Here is a 14,953-nt window from a genome sequence, read left to right on the forward strand (position 1 = left end):
TATACGCTGTATGGATAATGGAAAAAAGGAAAAATTCAGTTAAAAAGCACCACTTATTTATCTGGTGGCCAAAAATTTAACAATTTTTTATTGCATATACCTCTCTCTCCCATGGTCTCATCAAGATAAACAACTCCGAGTATGAGTACTTTAATTACAATCACCTTGTAGAAATCAGAGTGAACGAACATAGTTCAGGGACAGTCTTTGGTCCTCTTGTTTGACGAAGAGGCCCTCGATTCAGTAACAATGGGAAGAGACTTCGCTAGACAAGTGGTTTCCAACCTTTGGAAACGCCAGCCCGGATTCGAATATTTTTATAGGTGGAAAGCCAGGTCAAACATACGAATAAATGAAAACATATGGAGAAAGAGAAACAATCCAGTCACTCGTGGCCCGATATGAATGGTATTAGGGTCCGATATCGGGTCGTGGCCCGGCGGTTTAGAAATATTGCTCTAGACCCCTTTACCTGATGCAATGAAAATTCCGATATTACTCATAATTGGAGCAAAACAGCGTTAAATTTCCCCTGAAGCTGTAGCACGGGATTATGCGATTTAATATTTATGAAGTATTTGCTATTAAATACATTCATACGATTACATCGATTTCAATATTTGTACTACATTGCGTATATGTGTCACATGTGTATTTTTGAATTAAATCGCGTATAAGCAAAAAAGGGGTCTGAATAAATGGAAGGAAATGAAATTTTTCCTTTGGAGAAAAAAAAAAGCATGGAAGAAAGAGAAGAGATTTCGATCCAGGGTGAATGGACTCCAATTTCCGAGATACTTTTCTGAATGTGATAAGGACTACAAGAAACTCTCGCAAGGTTCGCTCACGTACATGGAGAAGCACCAAAATGCCCGCATCGTATTTACCGGAATAAGTAAAGGGGATCTAAGACCCTCACGTACTCAACAAGTAATCCACCGAGGAGATGGGGCAAGAGTGGGTGAGACATCAACGGCAAATTACTGATTTGGGGAGGATTCATCCATTTAAAGCACGGGTCCCTCCATAGCTATTTCTCTCGGTTTTGCCAGTTCGGTAGGACAGCCACTGCACTGCTGCGGAGATGTTCATTACATCACGTCCAGATCTCGAATTTCTGGAGAGCAACTACCAGCCCTCTTATGTTCGAATTCCTTAGACATGTAACAAAGTGTAAAGATTTGAACACCGTGCTTCGAACGTGTATTCACATCGAGTTTCAAGAAATATGCGGTGTAATTTCGTCCAATCTATCTGCTTTCTGTATAATTTGCACTTGGCCCCGCTTTATCGGATAGCGGATAATTGGATAACCCGATTAGACGGATAAAATTCTGCTGCACCAAAGTTTCTTCCATAGAGACAACGTGAATGTTCCCAACTTAATATGATAATTTCAACCACTTTTTAGCAGCTTAATCGAATAATACTTGCAATGTTATTTACAATGAATATTATTTTTTAATACCCACTGAGAATTAGTGAAATGGGAGAAAGAAATGATTAATAACTTTGTAATATTCTCTATAATAGATAGTAAATAAATGACGTGATCATCACGTATATATTCCCAAGAGATCTTTACGATCTGTCCAGGGAATTTTTAGTGTTCTAGTAGACATCTATGCCCGAACCGGGATTCAAATCAGACCTGCACAGACAGAAGCTAACTGCCTAGCCACTGGACTGCCATGCGGCAAATCAGATTTGCAGCATAAGCAGATCCTTACGGAAATATTCAAATTCTATGCTGCGACCGATCTGTTTACAGATTTCAGTTCTATTTAAACGTAAATCGGCAGCTTTCTACACAGTCGGTATTTTTTGTCCTTGAAAAATCTCAACATTACTCCAAATAATTCTAATTTATTTGGAGAAAATTGTCACCAAATACCAACCAATAATCAGTAAAATATCACTGATTATAGCGAAATAATGACCATATCGTCGTGACACTGGAATATGCCATTTCAAGTGGGACGTTTGATCAACTTCTCCAAGGGACTCACAAAACATTTTTTGCTGGCAATTTTCAATCTATTCACATTTCAAAGTTGTTCTACAGCTTTTTGTACGATGGTAATCTTCTAGAGATGATTCAAGCATTGTGTTTAATTTTGTTTATTTCTGTACTGCTGAAATTAAGTTTAAATAACCACTTATTATGGTAGCATCTGGTAATCCTTTTCAATCCAGTTTCGTCAAGAGTTAAATCTCAGTTATAATGACAACGACAACAAACCGACGATGACTTCACTCGGTCCCCACAGAGATATAATGACACATTTACTCGGTATATCTTGAATGCCATTATAACAAAATTCGACTGTATACTACGCGAAGAAATTCAGAGATTCGATATAATTCCGTACTAAAATATCTACTTCACGATATAAAACGCTTCTAGAATCACTATTGTGACGTGTTTCCTTATTAAAAGGGGAATCAACGGAAGATAAGAAATGAAAAAAAAACTCTATTAAACGAGCCTTAATTTAACCAGAAAATTCACGAATAATTCCAGTTCCAACTAAAAAATAATGGAAAAAAAACACAAACACACACAGAAGGGAACTTCAATTTGTTCCCAAATCTAAAGATCCCGAAAATTCCTGTTTCAATTTCCGCGTTGCATCTTTTTTTTTTTTTTTTTTCATTATTATCATTTCTTTATCTCTGATTTGGTATCTCTCTCTTCGTTATCAGGAGAAGTAAGAACAAGAGTTTTGTATTGAAATGAAGGAAGTTAAAACGAAAAAAAAAAATCTGAAATGGAATTCCCTTCACTGATTCGAAGTCTAGGAAAATAATACTGGAAAAAAAACTTTCTCTCCTAACAATGCATCTCTTTGTATTTGCCTCAGAGCGTAACTCTCGCGTGGCGTATCTCTCTCTCTCTCTCTCTCCTTTTGCCTTATTTCTCCTTCTCTCTCACCCCTATTCCTCTCTATCTCTTACGCCACTGAACAACCAAACTCTTGTTTGCTGTTCGTTACGCATGTCGTGCGACGTGATTCCTCTTTCATTAAACTCTCATTTAAAATATCCTGAGGGTGTGATCGCTTTCATTTTCCCTCCCACGAAACGAATCCGAGAAAGCAAAAGGATACGAAAAAAATTGGATTTTTTTTTTCACGGATTTTCTTACCTATCTCTCTCTCTCTCTACTGGTAGTTCTTCAATTTATTTCCGCTCTAGAAAATTTTCTCTCAATTTTTTTTCATTTTTCTTATTTTCTCTAGCTATCTATTCAGTCGAAACATGAAGGAGGATTTCGTGTTGTAAATTCATGATATATATCCACTCATCGAGGTTTCTTTTGGATTTTTTTTTTCTGATTTGAAGTGTTCACGAGGGTAATCCTTATCAAGGTATTGGGCTCGTGTTGTAAACATGGAGCTACATTTCACACAAATTAGAAATTTAGTAAGGTTGAAGGAAGATGAAGGGGACTCGCATTTTTTTTTACCCACAAATCTTGGAAGAAACAAGTGTCAGATAAATTAAATTTCTTTTATCAAGTATAAATTGAATTGGATTTCATTACGAAGATATCAAATGCTATAATTTATTCAAGAATGTTACTTGACAGATACCGATACATGATTCATCGTACACATTATCTGAAATCTGAGAATTTAAAACTTTTTCTTTTCTAAAGAATAATGAAAGATTGAATTTTGTGAGTGAGTGAAATTGAATTATTTTGTAGTCTCAATTTTAAATTTGAATGGGTTAAGGTGACAGCGAATCTCACTGTTAAGATTTAAGTTGAATTGAATCACATTGGATTTTTTCAATAGCGAATTTTCTCGAATATTTATCAGTTTCGACTAAATCCAGTTTCACAGAGTATTTGTTGAATTAAAATAATGCGGAGCAAAAATTCGTGTGATGGTATGAAATTTTATCACGGAAAAAGTATGGGGAAATTTTTACCTGGAAATTCATTTTATATTGCATTTCAGACGTTGACATAAACGTAAATTACTGTTTCTCAGGTATATTGAACTCTACTATTCGCATCACGAAACAATTTTTGAGTTTAAGAGAAGCGCAATAGAAATAGATATGCTGTACTGTTGTGTTACAATTACATCAGGAATTCTTGTCAGCTATGGCGTAGAATTTTCCATATGGCGAATTTACGAATTTATATTTTACCGTCAGTATCTTTTGCTTACGGTCGCGAAGATTTCGTGATTTAAATTCATGTGATATCTATCCACCCATGGAGTTTCTTTTTTAGATTTTTTTTTTTTTGATTTGAAGTGTCTCCGAGGATAATCCTTATCAAGGATTTCAAGTACTGACATGATCATGGTGTTATAAACATTGAGCCACATTTCATACAAATTAGAAACCGTAAGAAATGAATTGAAGTTTATTTTTTATTTTTTACTACGAGATTTAGAAGAAAGAAGCGTAGGATAAATTGAATCACTTTTATTACGTATAAATTGAAATTGATTTGACTCCGAAGATTTCAGATCGCGTAATTTGTTCAAGAATGTTACTTGACATATGCCGATACATGATTCATCGTACCTGAAATCGAAAGATTTCGATTTTTTTTATTTTCTGAGGGAATGATGGAGATTAAATTTTGTGAGTGTCATTAAATTATTTTGTAGTTTCAATTTTAAATTTCCATGGATTAAGGTGACAAGAAGAGAATCTGTGAACTATTAAGATATAAGTTAAATTGAACCCTTGGATTTTTTTCAAGAACAGATTTTTCTCGAATTTTTATCAACATCAGGTAAATACAGTTTCACAGCGTATTTTTTTTTTCATGTGTTTGTTGAATCAAAATAATGCGAACAAAAATTTTTTAGTGTTACAAATTTTATTAGAAAAAAGTCTGTAGGAATTTCACCGTGAACATTAATTGTGCATTTTTAATACATTTCAGACGGTGACACAAACATAAATGACTCTGCCTCAAGAATATTAAATTCGAGTATTCTCATCTCGAAACAGTTTTCGGGTTTACCAAAAGTGCAACAAAAATTTTTGTACCGTAGTAACAATTACATCCAAAATTCTTGTCAGCGTAGAATTGGTCATATGGTGAATTTATGAATATATATTTTACGGTCAATGTCTTTTATTTATGGTCACGAAGATTTTGTGATTTAAATTCATGATATCTATCTTATCATCGAGTCTTATTTTTTTTTGTGTTTTGATTTGAGTTGTTCACGAGCGTAATTCTTATCAAGGTATTGAGTTCGTGTTGTTAATGTGGAGCCACATTTGATCAACCAAATTAGAAATTTACTAACGCTGCAGGAAAAGACGACTTTAATTTATATTTCTTTATCCACAAATCTTGTAAGAAATAAGCGTCAGATAAAATTGCATTTCTCTTATCAAGTATAAATTGAATTCCATTTCACTCCGAAGGTTTCATATCGTATAATTTATTCAAGAATTTTACTTGACAGGTACCGATGCATGATTCGTCGTACATTATATGAAATAAGAAAATTCAGACTTTTTTCCCCCTTGCTTTCTATTGGATGATGAAGATTAAATTTTGTGAGTGTCATCAAATTATTGTATAGTTTCTATTTTATATTTGAGTGGATTAAATTGAGATAGTGAATCTGAACTTTAAATAAAGCTGAAATATAAGATTTTTTTCAAGAAAGAATTTTCATGATATCTTTATGAATGTCGGCTAAATCCAGCTTCACAGCCAAATAAGTGTGCGTTGAATCCAAATAACGTGGAACAAACAGTGATGATACGGAGTTTTATCACGAAAAAAGTCTAAGGGGATTTTTACCTGGAAATTCATTTTACATTTTTCAAAATGCATTTCAGACGTTTACACAAACATAATTGATTGTGTCTTAAATATATTAAATTCTAGTATTCTGATCTCGAAACAATTTTCGGGTTTACCAGAAGTGCAACAGAAATTGATGAACCGTAGTAACAATTACAGGGCGCTGTAGCCCAGGTCGATAAGATACTCACTTAAAGTACCAAAGGATGTTTAGAGGTGTCGCGAGTTCGATACCCGGTTCGTCCTTGTGAGAAAAACTTTCCTGACACAGGGGTACAACAGAAACGGCGACATGACAGCAGAAAACATTGCTACCGCAGGGAGTCCCCCATCGACGGGTTAGCGGAACAACCTCTCGATGAGTATAAAAAAAAAAAACAAGCCTGCCGTTCGGAATCGGCAATAAATTGTAGGTCCCGGTCTAATTAGCCCTCGTGTTTAGAAAATGACCGTGGTGCGAGAAAAAATGATCAAATGATCAATAACAATTACATCCGAAATCCTTGTAACGTAGAAATTGTCATGTGGCGAATTTATGAATACTTATTTTACGGTTATTATCTTTTTTTTTACGGGTGCGAGGATTTTATGTTTTAAATTCATTATATCTGGCCACTCATTGAATTTTCCTTTTGCAGTTCTTTTATATTTGAAGAGTAATCCTTATTAACACTAGAAAGACAGACAGGGTGTGTGTATCCCTGGGTGTTCTTTCTGCTCCCATATAGCAGGTAAGAATGAACCAAAAGCTTTAAAATTCCTCGAATTTTCTTGAATCATTACGTTCTTAGCGTATGCAAAAGCTTTATTCATTATCTTTCTTAGCAACGGAGATTAAAACGATATACCTAGAAAGATGGAAGAGGTCACACTGGCCCTCCCATAAAATTTATTTCAGAACACATTCGCCATATATTACTACCGGCATTGCCACAATTGATTTTGTAGGGTCAAAATCTAAAATTAAGATAAATTCTTCTGCTAGTCTCTTCGTGCATCTAATACGGTATAATCCCCATTCGGGAGACTTTTCTCACTTTCATTCTTATCTACACATGCAGGTCAGCAGGTGTCTCAGTTTTCGTTGTCATGTATTTTTGTCATTTTGTCGCATAAATTATTCGTTTTGAAAAGTAGAAATATCCACGTGCTTATGATTGCTGTAGAAATAGCAAAAAGATACAGATTGACCGAATATAAAACTTTTCAGAAGTTTGCCAAAATTGGAGCCAAAGTTGGCCACATTTAACGCAAATTAGGAATTTATAAGCTTGCAGAAAGATTGAGGGAATTTTAATTTATTTCTACCACGAAACTTGGAAGAAACAAGTGTCAAATAAATTAAATATATTTTGTCAAGTATAAATTTAATTCGATATCATCCCAAAGATTTCAAATCGTATAATTCAAGAATGTTATTTGACACATATACCAATACATGAATTATCGTATATTATTTGAAATATGAAAATTCAGACCTTTTCTTTCTTTTCTAAGGATTGATGAAGATTCAATTTTGTGAGTGTAATTGGAATTATGGAATTTGAATGAATTGAGGAGATAGTAGTGTTTGAACTACTTAGATGTAAGTTACGTTGATTTATTAGATTGTTTCAGAAATAGTTCTCTCGAATTTTCGTCGATTAAATACAGCGAGAATTCATTATCTTAAAATAGATTTAATGTGCTCTTTATCCATTTCGCAACATATAAACCCATGAGCCGGAGCCTTATTTTTAGAGTTAGAAAAGTATACGAATTTTTCATTTTAATACATCGTACATAAGAAAGTCCCTTTGTCCTGAAATAACTCGCTCATCGTTGATCTTAGAAACCTACTTCCAATGGGAAAGAACATCCAAGTAATGTGTGGACCTAGTATTCATCACTCATATTGCAAGAGGTTTGTTTGGCTTAACTGCAGCGTTTTTCTGAAACGTTTGAGTAGAAATATATTTTGAAAATAAAAGATTTATATATGGCATACATAGAGTTGTAAGTAGAAAAATTTACATTTTTACCAAAAAAAATGGCAAACAATCCTTTTCATTTTTTTTTTAAATTTCTTTATTTATGAACGAAATATTTGCATGGGGATTACATCGGGAGAAATCCATGCATGACTTGAAAAATTAATTGTTTCTAAACGGTGGCTATGCCATGATTACATTAAAAATGCCAAACCGTGTTCTCCGACGCTTGCCTTCTCAAAAACATGTTGGACAGAAACATAAAGTGGAATGAAAAAAATATTTTGAAGAACTGCAATATTTGGATATATACAGAGCTTCAGGTTATAAGTAAAATTAAGCATGAGAAAAATTATTCAAAAATCAAAAAGAAACAAAATCAAAATCTATCAAATTCTATCTCTAGGAGGTGCTGCTTCAATGCACTGCTGCATTTAATTGGTAGAGCGATGATGAGGGAGGGGTATGAGCTGTTAAAGTCTCACCTACGGTACCCCGATATACAAGTGAAGGTTCAAGAAACTATACTATTCTGTTTTTTTGTCGGAGTAGACAAATTCACTTCCACAGATTATAAGCAGGAAACTATATGATGCGTTTTCTTTTCTATTATTAGAGTATGCCTCAACTTTAAAACAGCCAAACATAATATTTATACTCTTTAAACGTCATAAAAATTATACTCTTTACAGTGCCTCTTTGATGATTAATACGAAATATTTTCGACTTCATCTCAACAAGATTTGACTCAAGTAATTAATGAGCAGCGACTGTGAATTATCACAATTTATTCATGAATCATACAATTATTCAGACTTTTCAAGACGAAAAATATTTCTAAGAAACACGAAAATGGAAAGAGCCATATTCGGGAACATCAACGAGATACATCCACAGCAAAAGCAATATCTTAAAACATTAATCATACATTTCGAGCTAATAAAAAATTTACTCGGAAAAACGATATCGCTGCTAGTTTAATACGACTTTCAAGTTTGTTATAAATTCCAATTACCGAGAAAAGAGACGAGCGCTACCTTCTGAGAAAAAAAAACACACACACACCATCGCCTTGACTCCACATCTCCTCCGTCTTTTTACTTCCATTGGATTTAGCATAAAAATTGCTTTACTCTCGGCCATGATGTTGGACGATAAATTCGCGACATTGCTTTTTTTTCTTTTCCTTACCTCACTCTTCTATCCTTTTTCCTCCATGTTCACAACCATCCTCTACCGGTTCCCGTTTTTTTTTTCCCTTGCCTTATCCTTCTGTTCCCAAATTCAAGTAGAGGCCCCTAGGAAAAAATAAAAATAAAGAGTGAGAAAGCGTCATTTCCTACGGGATAAGATGAATCGGAGCGATTTCCAGGTTTCTTTTCATTTCCAGGAAATAGCCAGAAATGTCCTGGAGTGAAGGGTAGAGAGAGATGGAAGTGCTTGCTATACGTACGCTGCCTGGTTCTTAAAGCGAAATGAGTTAAGGGAAGGATGGATATATTTTCACTCACCTACTAAGAAATAAGTCGTTGAGGGGGCGCATGGAGAACTGATGGAAGGTTCCTACTTTTCTAGACCCGTGGGAACACTTAAAATAAGGAACGAGGGAAAAAAAATATTGAGGAGAAACTCACCCCTTGCTCAACCTTCTTTCTATTACGTTTAAAACTATTTTCGAAATTTAACTATTTATCTCGAAAAAAAAAAAATCCGCTTACGGTCATTGTGAACACTCGCGAGATTTCAAATCGCACTTTCTACTTATCGGAATCAGATTTCACTCCTTCTTTGTGTATATATGTTTTTTAATTTATTTTCTGATGGGTTTTCTCCTTCTAATCATCATATATGACGGGTGATAAAGTGATCCCTTCTTCTGGGAGGACTCAACGAAAATTGAATATTATTAGTTGAATTATTTGCTCTTATAATTACTAGCAAAATAAATTGAAATAATTTTTTTGCAATAATATGATATATTGTCGGCCGACAAAGGCCGACAACCCACGTCGTTCCACCGTTTTATAGGGAGGTCACTCTATTCAGTGCTACGGTAAAGGTGGTTTCATATTTTTGATCTTGCACTCGTCACCTTCACTCTGTGGGCGTTGTCTCAGGACTACAACGTTACAAATATTCAATCATTACACTTCACTCACAATTTGAAGTATACATGGCAGCACTGAAATATCATACACAACACTAGCTACACACTCAGACTGTTAGGTGTACACACTCGCTTTGTTCCAGACTCTGCCATGAAGCTGGGCTGGAAGAGATCTCGGCAACGGGATAAGTCCGGTATCAGAGACCCTGGCGTTCATTCATTTCGTTTGTGGGCGTTGTCTCGGAGTTGCAGCGTGTCCTCACAGCCTCGCTACATTTTTTTTAAAGATGACATCAGCTTACAGAACGTACTGTATTGAAGAGGGTTATTTTAAATTTCAATTGCTTATTTTACTGATTTAAGTGAGTGATCTTTCGTTCACGTTGTTATTTAGTGTCACTGGGTCAAATAGCGTTGGTGGTATTTCTATAATATTTTTTAATATTTTTGTGATTTTTGTGCATATCAGTGGCGTTCAAATATGAGCTGTTGTGCGATTGCATTGTGCATGTACAGTTCTCTCAATTGCATCAAACTCCACTCTTCACTATCGTCATGCAGATTATTTCAAATTCGTCGGAACGGATTTTACCGTCATTTCAAAGTTTGGGAATCTAACTGAAGGCCTTTTTATGAAGTACTTGTGTAGTGTTGTGATTCTAATGAGTTTGACCATCATTTGTCCATAATAGACAAATCTGCCAGTCTCCTTTGGACTTTTGGGAGCTCCCACATAGCCTGTAAGTAGCCGCGTGCATTCATATGGTTGAATTAGCGGATCGCTGAAGGCTGTGAGCGATCCTGAAAAAGAATGCATCTGTAATAAATAATATCTAAGAAAAATTTCATTGATTAAATGCATTAGACATTTCATGAAATCGAAAATCTGTCCTAATAAGTACGTAGCGAAACTTCCACTGTCAATCAAAATTCCATCAAATCGACGAAATATCCATTTTGACGAGTGAACATTAGATCGAATTCTAAATCACGAGTGTTTCATGCCGATATTACAATATAATACGCAATTTCGATTAATCTCCCCCCCCCCCCCAATATACTCTTTTTTTCGGTCTGACAGCCCGAATCGCTGAGATTAAATGCATCAGGAATTTTGATATGGGGTACACATGCCGCGTACTGAAGTCCTTATACATACCCTTTAAGTTTTGAAACAAGGACTTTAGAGACATGCTTTAGAAAAAAAAAATTCAAATTGCGTTTAAGTTTCAAATATTTTATCTGTGTTTTAGTGAAATACATTAGACGAGATAATAATTTCGGATTTTAGGATTTTCATCACCAAGACATCTAAGTATGTGGCCACCGAAAATATTTACTACAATTAAGGAACCAACCATAAAGCAACGTCAAATTTAAATTCGGTTTTAAAATGTCTAAACACTTTTCTTGAAAACAAAATAAAATTGAGAAAATTCATCTCATAATCTCATGGAAGACACTATTAGTATTAATTTCTTCATTTCCCGTAAATGATACGTGGCATCTATTTTCATCTCGAACGTATCCGTAGTTGGATCTTCGGAAAAGTGGCAAAGAATAAGCGTACCTGATTTTGACTTGACATTGGCGGGGGGTTTTGCATCCATTCTATTTGATGGTAATAAACTCTGGCTAAGCCAATATGAGCGCACGGAAAAAGGAGAGGCAAATGAAAAAAAAGAAGAAAAAGAGAGATTCTCTCCAGGATTTTTCGGATCCCTCTTCTCCTATTTTATAAATAAATAAATAAATATTGTCGTGAGCAGTGTTAGGAATTTCGAACTGCAATCCGAGATAAAAGTGCGTGATAAATTCAACCGGAATTTTCATACCTCCATATTTCCGAAAATTCCTTTTTTTTTTATCTCTTCTATCCCCATCCTAAAAAAAAAAAAAATAGTGAAGGCAATATCTTTTCGCATTTGCACTTTATTTTGCAGACCTCAGCACACAGTGGCGTAGTGGTGGAGGAATACGCAAAAGTATTCAATAAGCAATTCTGTAACCCCTTGGTAAAGAAAAAGGAGGGACGAAAAATAGGGGAAAAAAAAACCTAGGAAAATAGGAAAACGCGTATTTGCAGGGGGGGGGGGGGAAGAGATGCAGCAAAGCTAGAAGTAGAAGAAGGTGGCTGATCCTTAAGAATGAAAGGTTGCTGCAAGAAGAGAAGTAAAAATAAAATTCCTCTAGAACCCCTTAAATATATATATATATATAAAGTTGATAAAAAAAAGAGAGAAATGTGGAAACTTCCTTCCCAAGATCACGCTTGAGAAAATTCCAATTTTAAAAACCTTATACCGCTGCGCACCTCAAAAAAATCCTGTGTCACTAGGTTTCTGTCTCAAGAAAAACTACAAATGACACAAAATCTAAAATATATATATATATATAGTTTTACGCTTCAGGCAAAAATATATGAGGAAGTGAAGAAGCCCTGGTAAGAGGATGTTGTCGAAGGTAAGTCTGGGAGTTTGAGCTGGAAGTATGCGAGAGTGTGTGTGAGAGAGAGAGAGAGTATATACGAGTATATGTACTATGTGTTTGTGGGAAAGGTGTAGCCTGGTATGTGCCTCCAGGTGGAACGTTTCTAGGGATAAAAGGTAAAAAAATATATAAAAATGGAAAAATCTCTGGGACATTCGTATTTAAAAAAAAAATAAAGAGAGAGAGTCTTTAAGCGCCTTCACTGCGAACGCACACGCACATGAAAATATAGGTGATGCAGATAAAAATATTTATTTATTTTTTGGTATGATATTACTTGCAGATAGATATTCGTGAAGGGAATTTATTGAGATGTTTCTTTTTCGGGTCAATATGAAATTCATCTGTTTTTTCTCGAATGGCTATTACTGTGCTCAAACTAAATTATTTTCCTTACTATCGGCCAGTTTAAGCTGAAGAATAGCTGAATTGATGAGATTTGCATTTCGATATTATTACTTGGATGACATTTTTTTGGAGATTTTCAACTCCTAGTATTTTTTGAACATGAAAACTAAATGAAGCTTTTCTCACTCATGATAAATATTTCTTGAATTGACAAGATAAAATTTTCACAAAAAATTTTGAAAAAAAAGAAAAGAAAACGTTGCTTATATAGTCCTGTATATATAGAGTCAATTTCTGTTTAATTCGAAGTGCTGAACACGAATCTAATCGTATAAAAACTAGATTGGCTTTAGTTTTCTCAGTAATTGCAATCTATAGTAGTATAATACAAATATATTAAAACACAATAGAAGAAGTAACAACGCGTAAACAAATACATTTATAGAAACCTTTCAAATACATAGGGATAGAATTTTAATGTACATAAAACACACACAACGAGAATGCATATAAAAACAACACAAATTTACAGAAAAACAACAAAAATTCATAAAAATCGGTTATATTACAGCACTATAGTTAATCCGTTTTTAACATGGTGATATCTCCGATAAAAAAAGCCGATAGAACTTTTTCACAGTGATATTAATGTTGCGGGTCAAAACCATTTGGAATTGTGTATTTTCATGTCGAAATTTTACTGTGAGACTTTAATGTTGTAAATTACATTTTTTCCACAGGCAGACACAGTAAGTCTTTACTCGCAAGTAAGTGTGAAAAAATGTCTGTGTTCGCTCGTAAAGCACCTTTTTTTTTCCACACTCCACATGGTAATATGGTTGTGGTCGGCTGAAGTTGGTTTTCTGTGGTTCCCAACTTCAAGGCGCAAATGCGAGTCGATCTCCCCGTTAAAAAGTCTCGCCACAGAGAGCAACAGTCCTACAACGGTAAATCATTCAAATATAACACTTCACTTATAGTTAGAAAAACTGGGGGCAGATGACAGTACTACACATAACAAGCATTACACAGGAACAAACTTTACGTCAGGTTGCACTACACGTACACGCACATTCTCGCATGTACCGATTCGTTGGGGGTTCCGCGGGGGGTTCCGCGGGGGGGGGGGTGCATGTGTGGTGTAGCAGTAGTAGGTAGGGCTCGGGGATCCATGATGTTCTTAAGTCAGCCACCTCGTTGGGCAATTTGCCTGTTGTGGCGTTGTATTTGTATTTGTATTTGTAAAATGTTTTCAATGGTAATATTCGCGTTCAGCAGGTCTAAATCATTCGCAATTGCATATTTTAATGTCCGACACGATTTTGTTGTTGTTACTGAAAGAACAGTGACAAATTAATTCCATAGTGTTAACATGAAAAAGATAAAGTACGTGATGATAGACCCGATAATAAATATCTATGAACTCTAAAGAGTAAATACTTTAATTTTCATTTCTCGTATAGACCTAGTATCTTATTTTCGAAATCATTAAAAAAGTAGTTATTTAGTTAGTCATTAGTCATTAGTCAAGTACTTTGAGCCATGTAGGTTCATTTCGTACAATAGCGTCTCTGGATGCATTTTACAGTAATGTATATAGTATAACTCAACGGTTACTCTAAAAAAAAGTCCTATAACATAATTCTCAGAAAAATATCTTCGAACAATAACTTTGAAAAATATCCCTAAAGAATTTAGTTGAATAATTTTAACAATGTTTCACAAGTGATATTCGTCAACAATCAGGAATATCCATCACAATGCCTCTGAATACCATTGATTAATGTATAATGTCGGAATAACATTGCACAATATTTCTAAATGACATTAAAATTACCTTACAATGAAAAAAAAAAAAATTTCGCCAAACAAATACGCTAAGCAGCAAAGTTGGATAACGTATATGAATAACGAACGAAAAACCTGAATAACGTTGAATAACATTTCTGAACGATAATACAAATAATACAATGCCTCGTCATCTGGAAGACTATAATACCCAAGCAATACTGTTAAAGATAATATGGTGAGGTCTTCGAACCTAAGCAAAATGAATATTGAAAAAAAACTTTTTTCGTTGATTTGTTTTTATTGTATGTCATAATGCCCTTTAAAATGATAATAATAACAATTATTTGGTTTGATATTTTTACTAGGACTATTTGAGTTTAGTGGCTAGTCGCCAATTTTGTTACCATGCGGTGTGGAATGACACAATGATATAAACATCGGTTGTAGTGA

The 14,953-nt window shown here is 34.6% G+C and overlaps 1 long non-coding RNA gene across 4 annotated transcripts in view; it reads left to right on the forward strand.

Annotated features, from left to right (window-relative positions):
- LOC149088618 (uncharacterized) overlaps window positions 1–14,953 on the forward strand; it is a 299,264-nt gene that overhangs the window by 184,877 nt on the left and 99,434 nt on the right. The window contains exons 3-5 of one of the 4 annotated variants that reach the window (XR_016195409.1): window positions 5,451–5,544; window positions 6,436–6,528; window positions 7,295–7,382. The exons of 1 other annotated variant lie outside the window; for it this stretch is intronic. This is a non-coding gene — a long non-coding RNA (uncharacterized LOC149088618). The remainder of the gene's footprint in view (window positions 1–5,450; window positions 5,545–6,435; window positions 6,529–7,294; window positions 7,383–14,953) is intronic. 2 more of the 4 variants (XR_016195411.1, XR_016195410.1) reach the window with 2 other exon arrangements.

This window comes from Pholcus phalangioides, unplaced genomic scaffold (genome assembly GCF_987345545.1).
Source record: "Pholcus phalangioides strain wild (caught in Gottingen) unplaced genomic scaffold, Ppha-v1.0 ptg000003l_1, whole genome shotgun sequence".
In the NCBI taxonomy this organism is placed as follows: Eukaryota; Metazoa; Arthropoda; class Arachnida; order Araneae; family Pholcidae; genus Pholcus; species Pholcus phalangioides.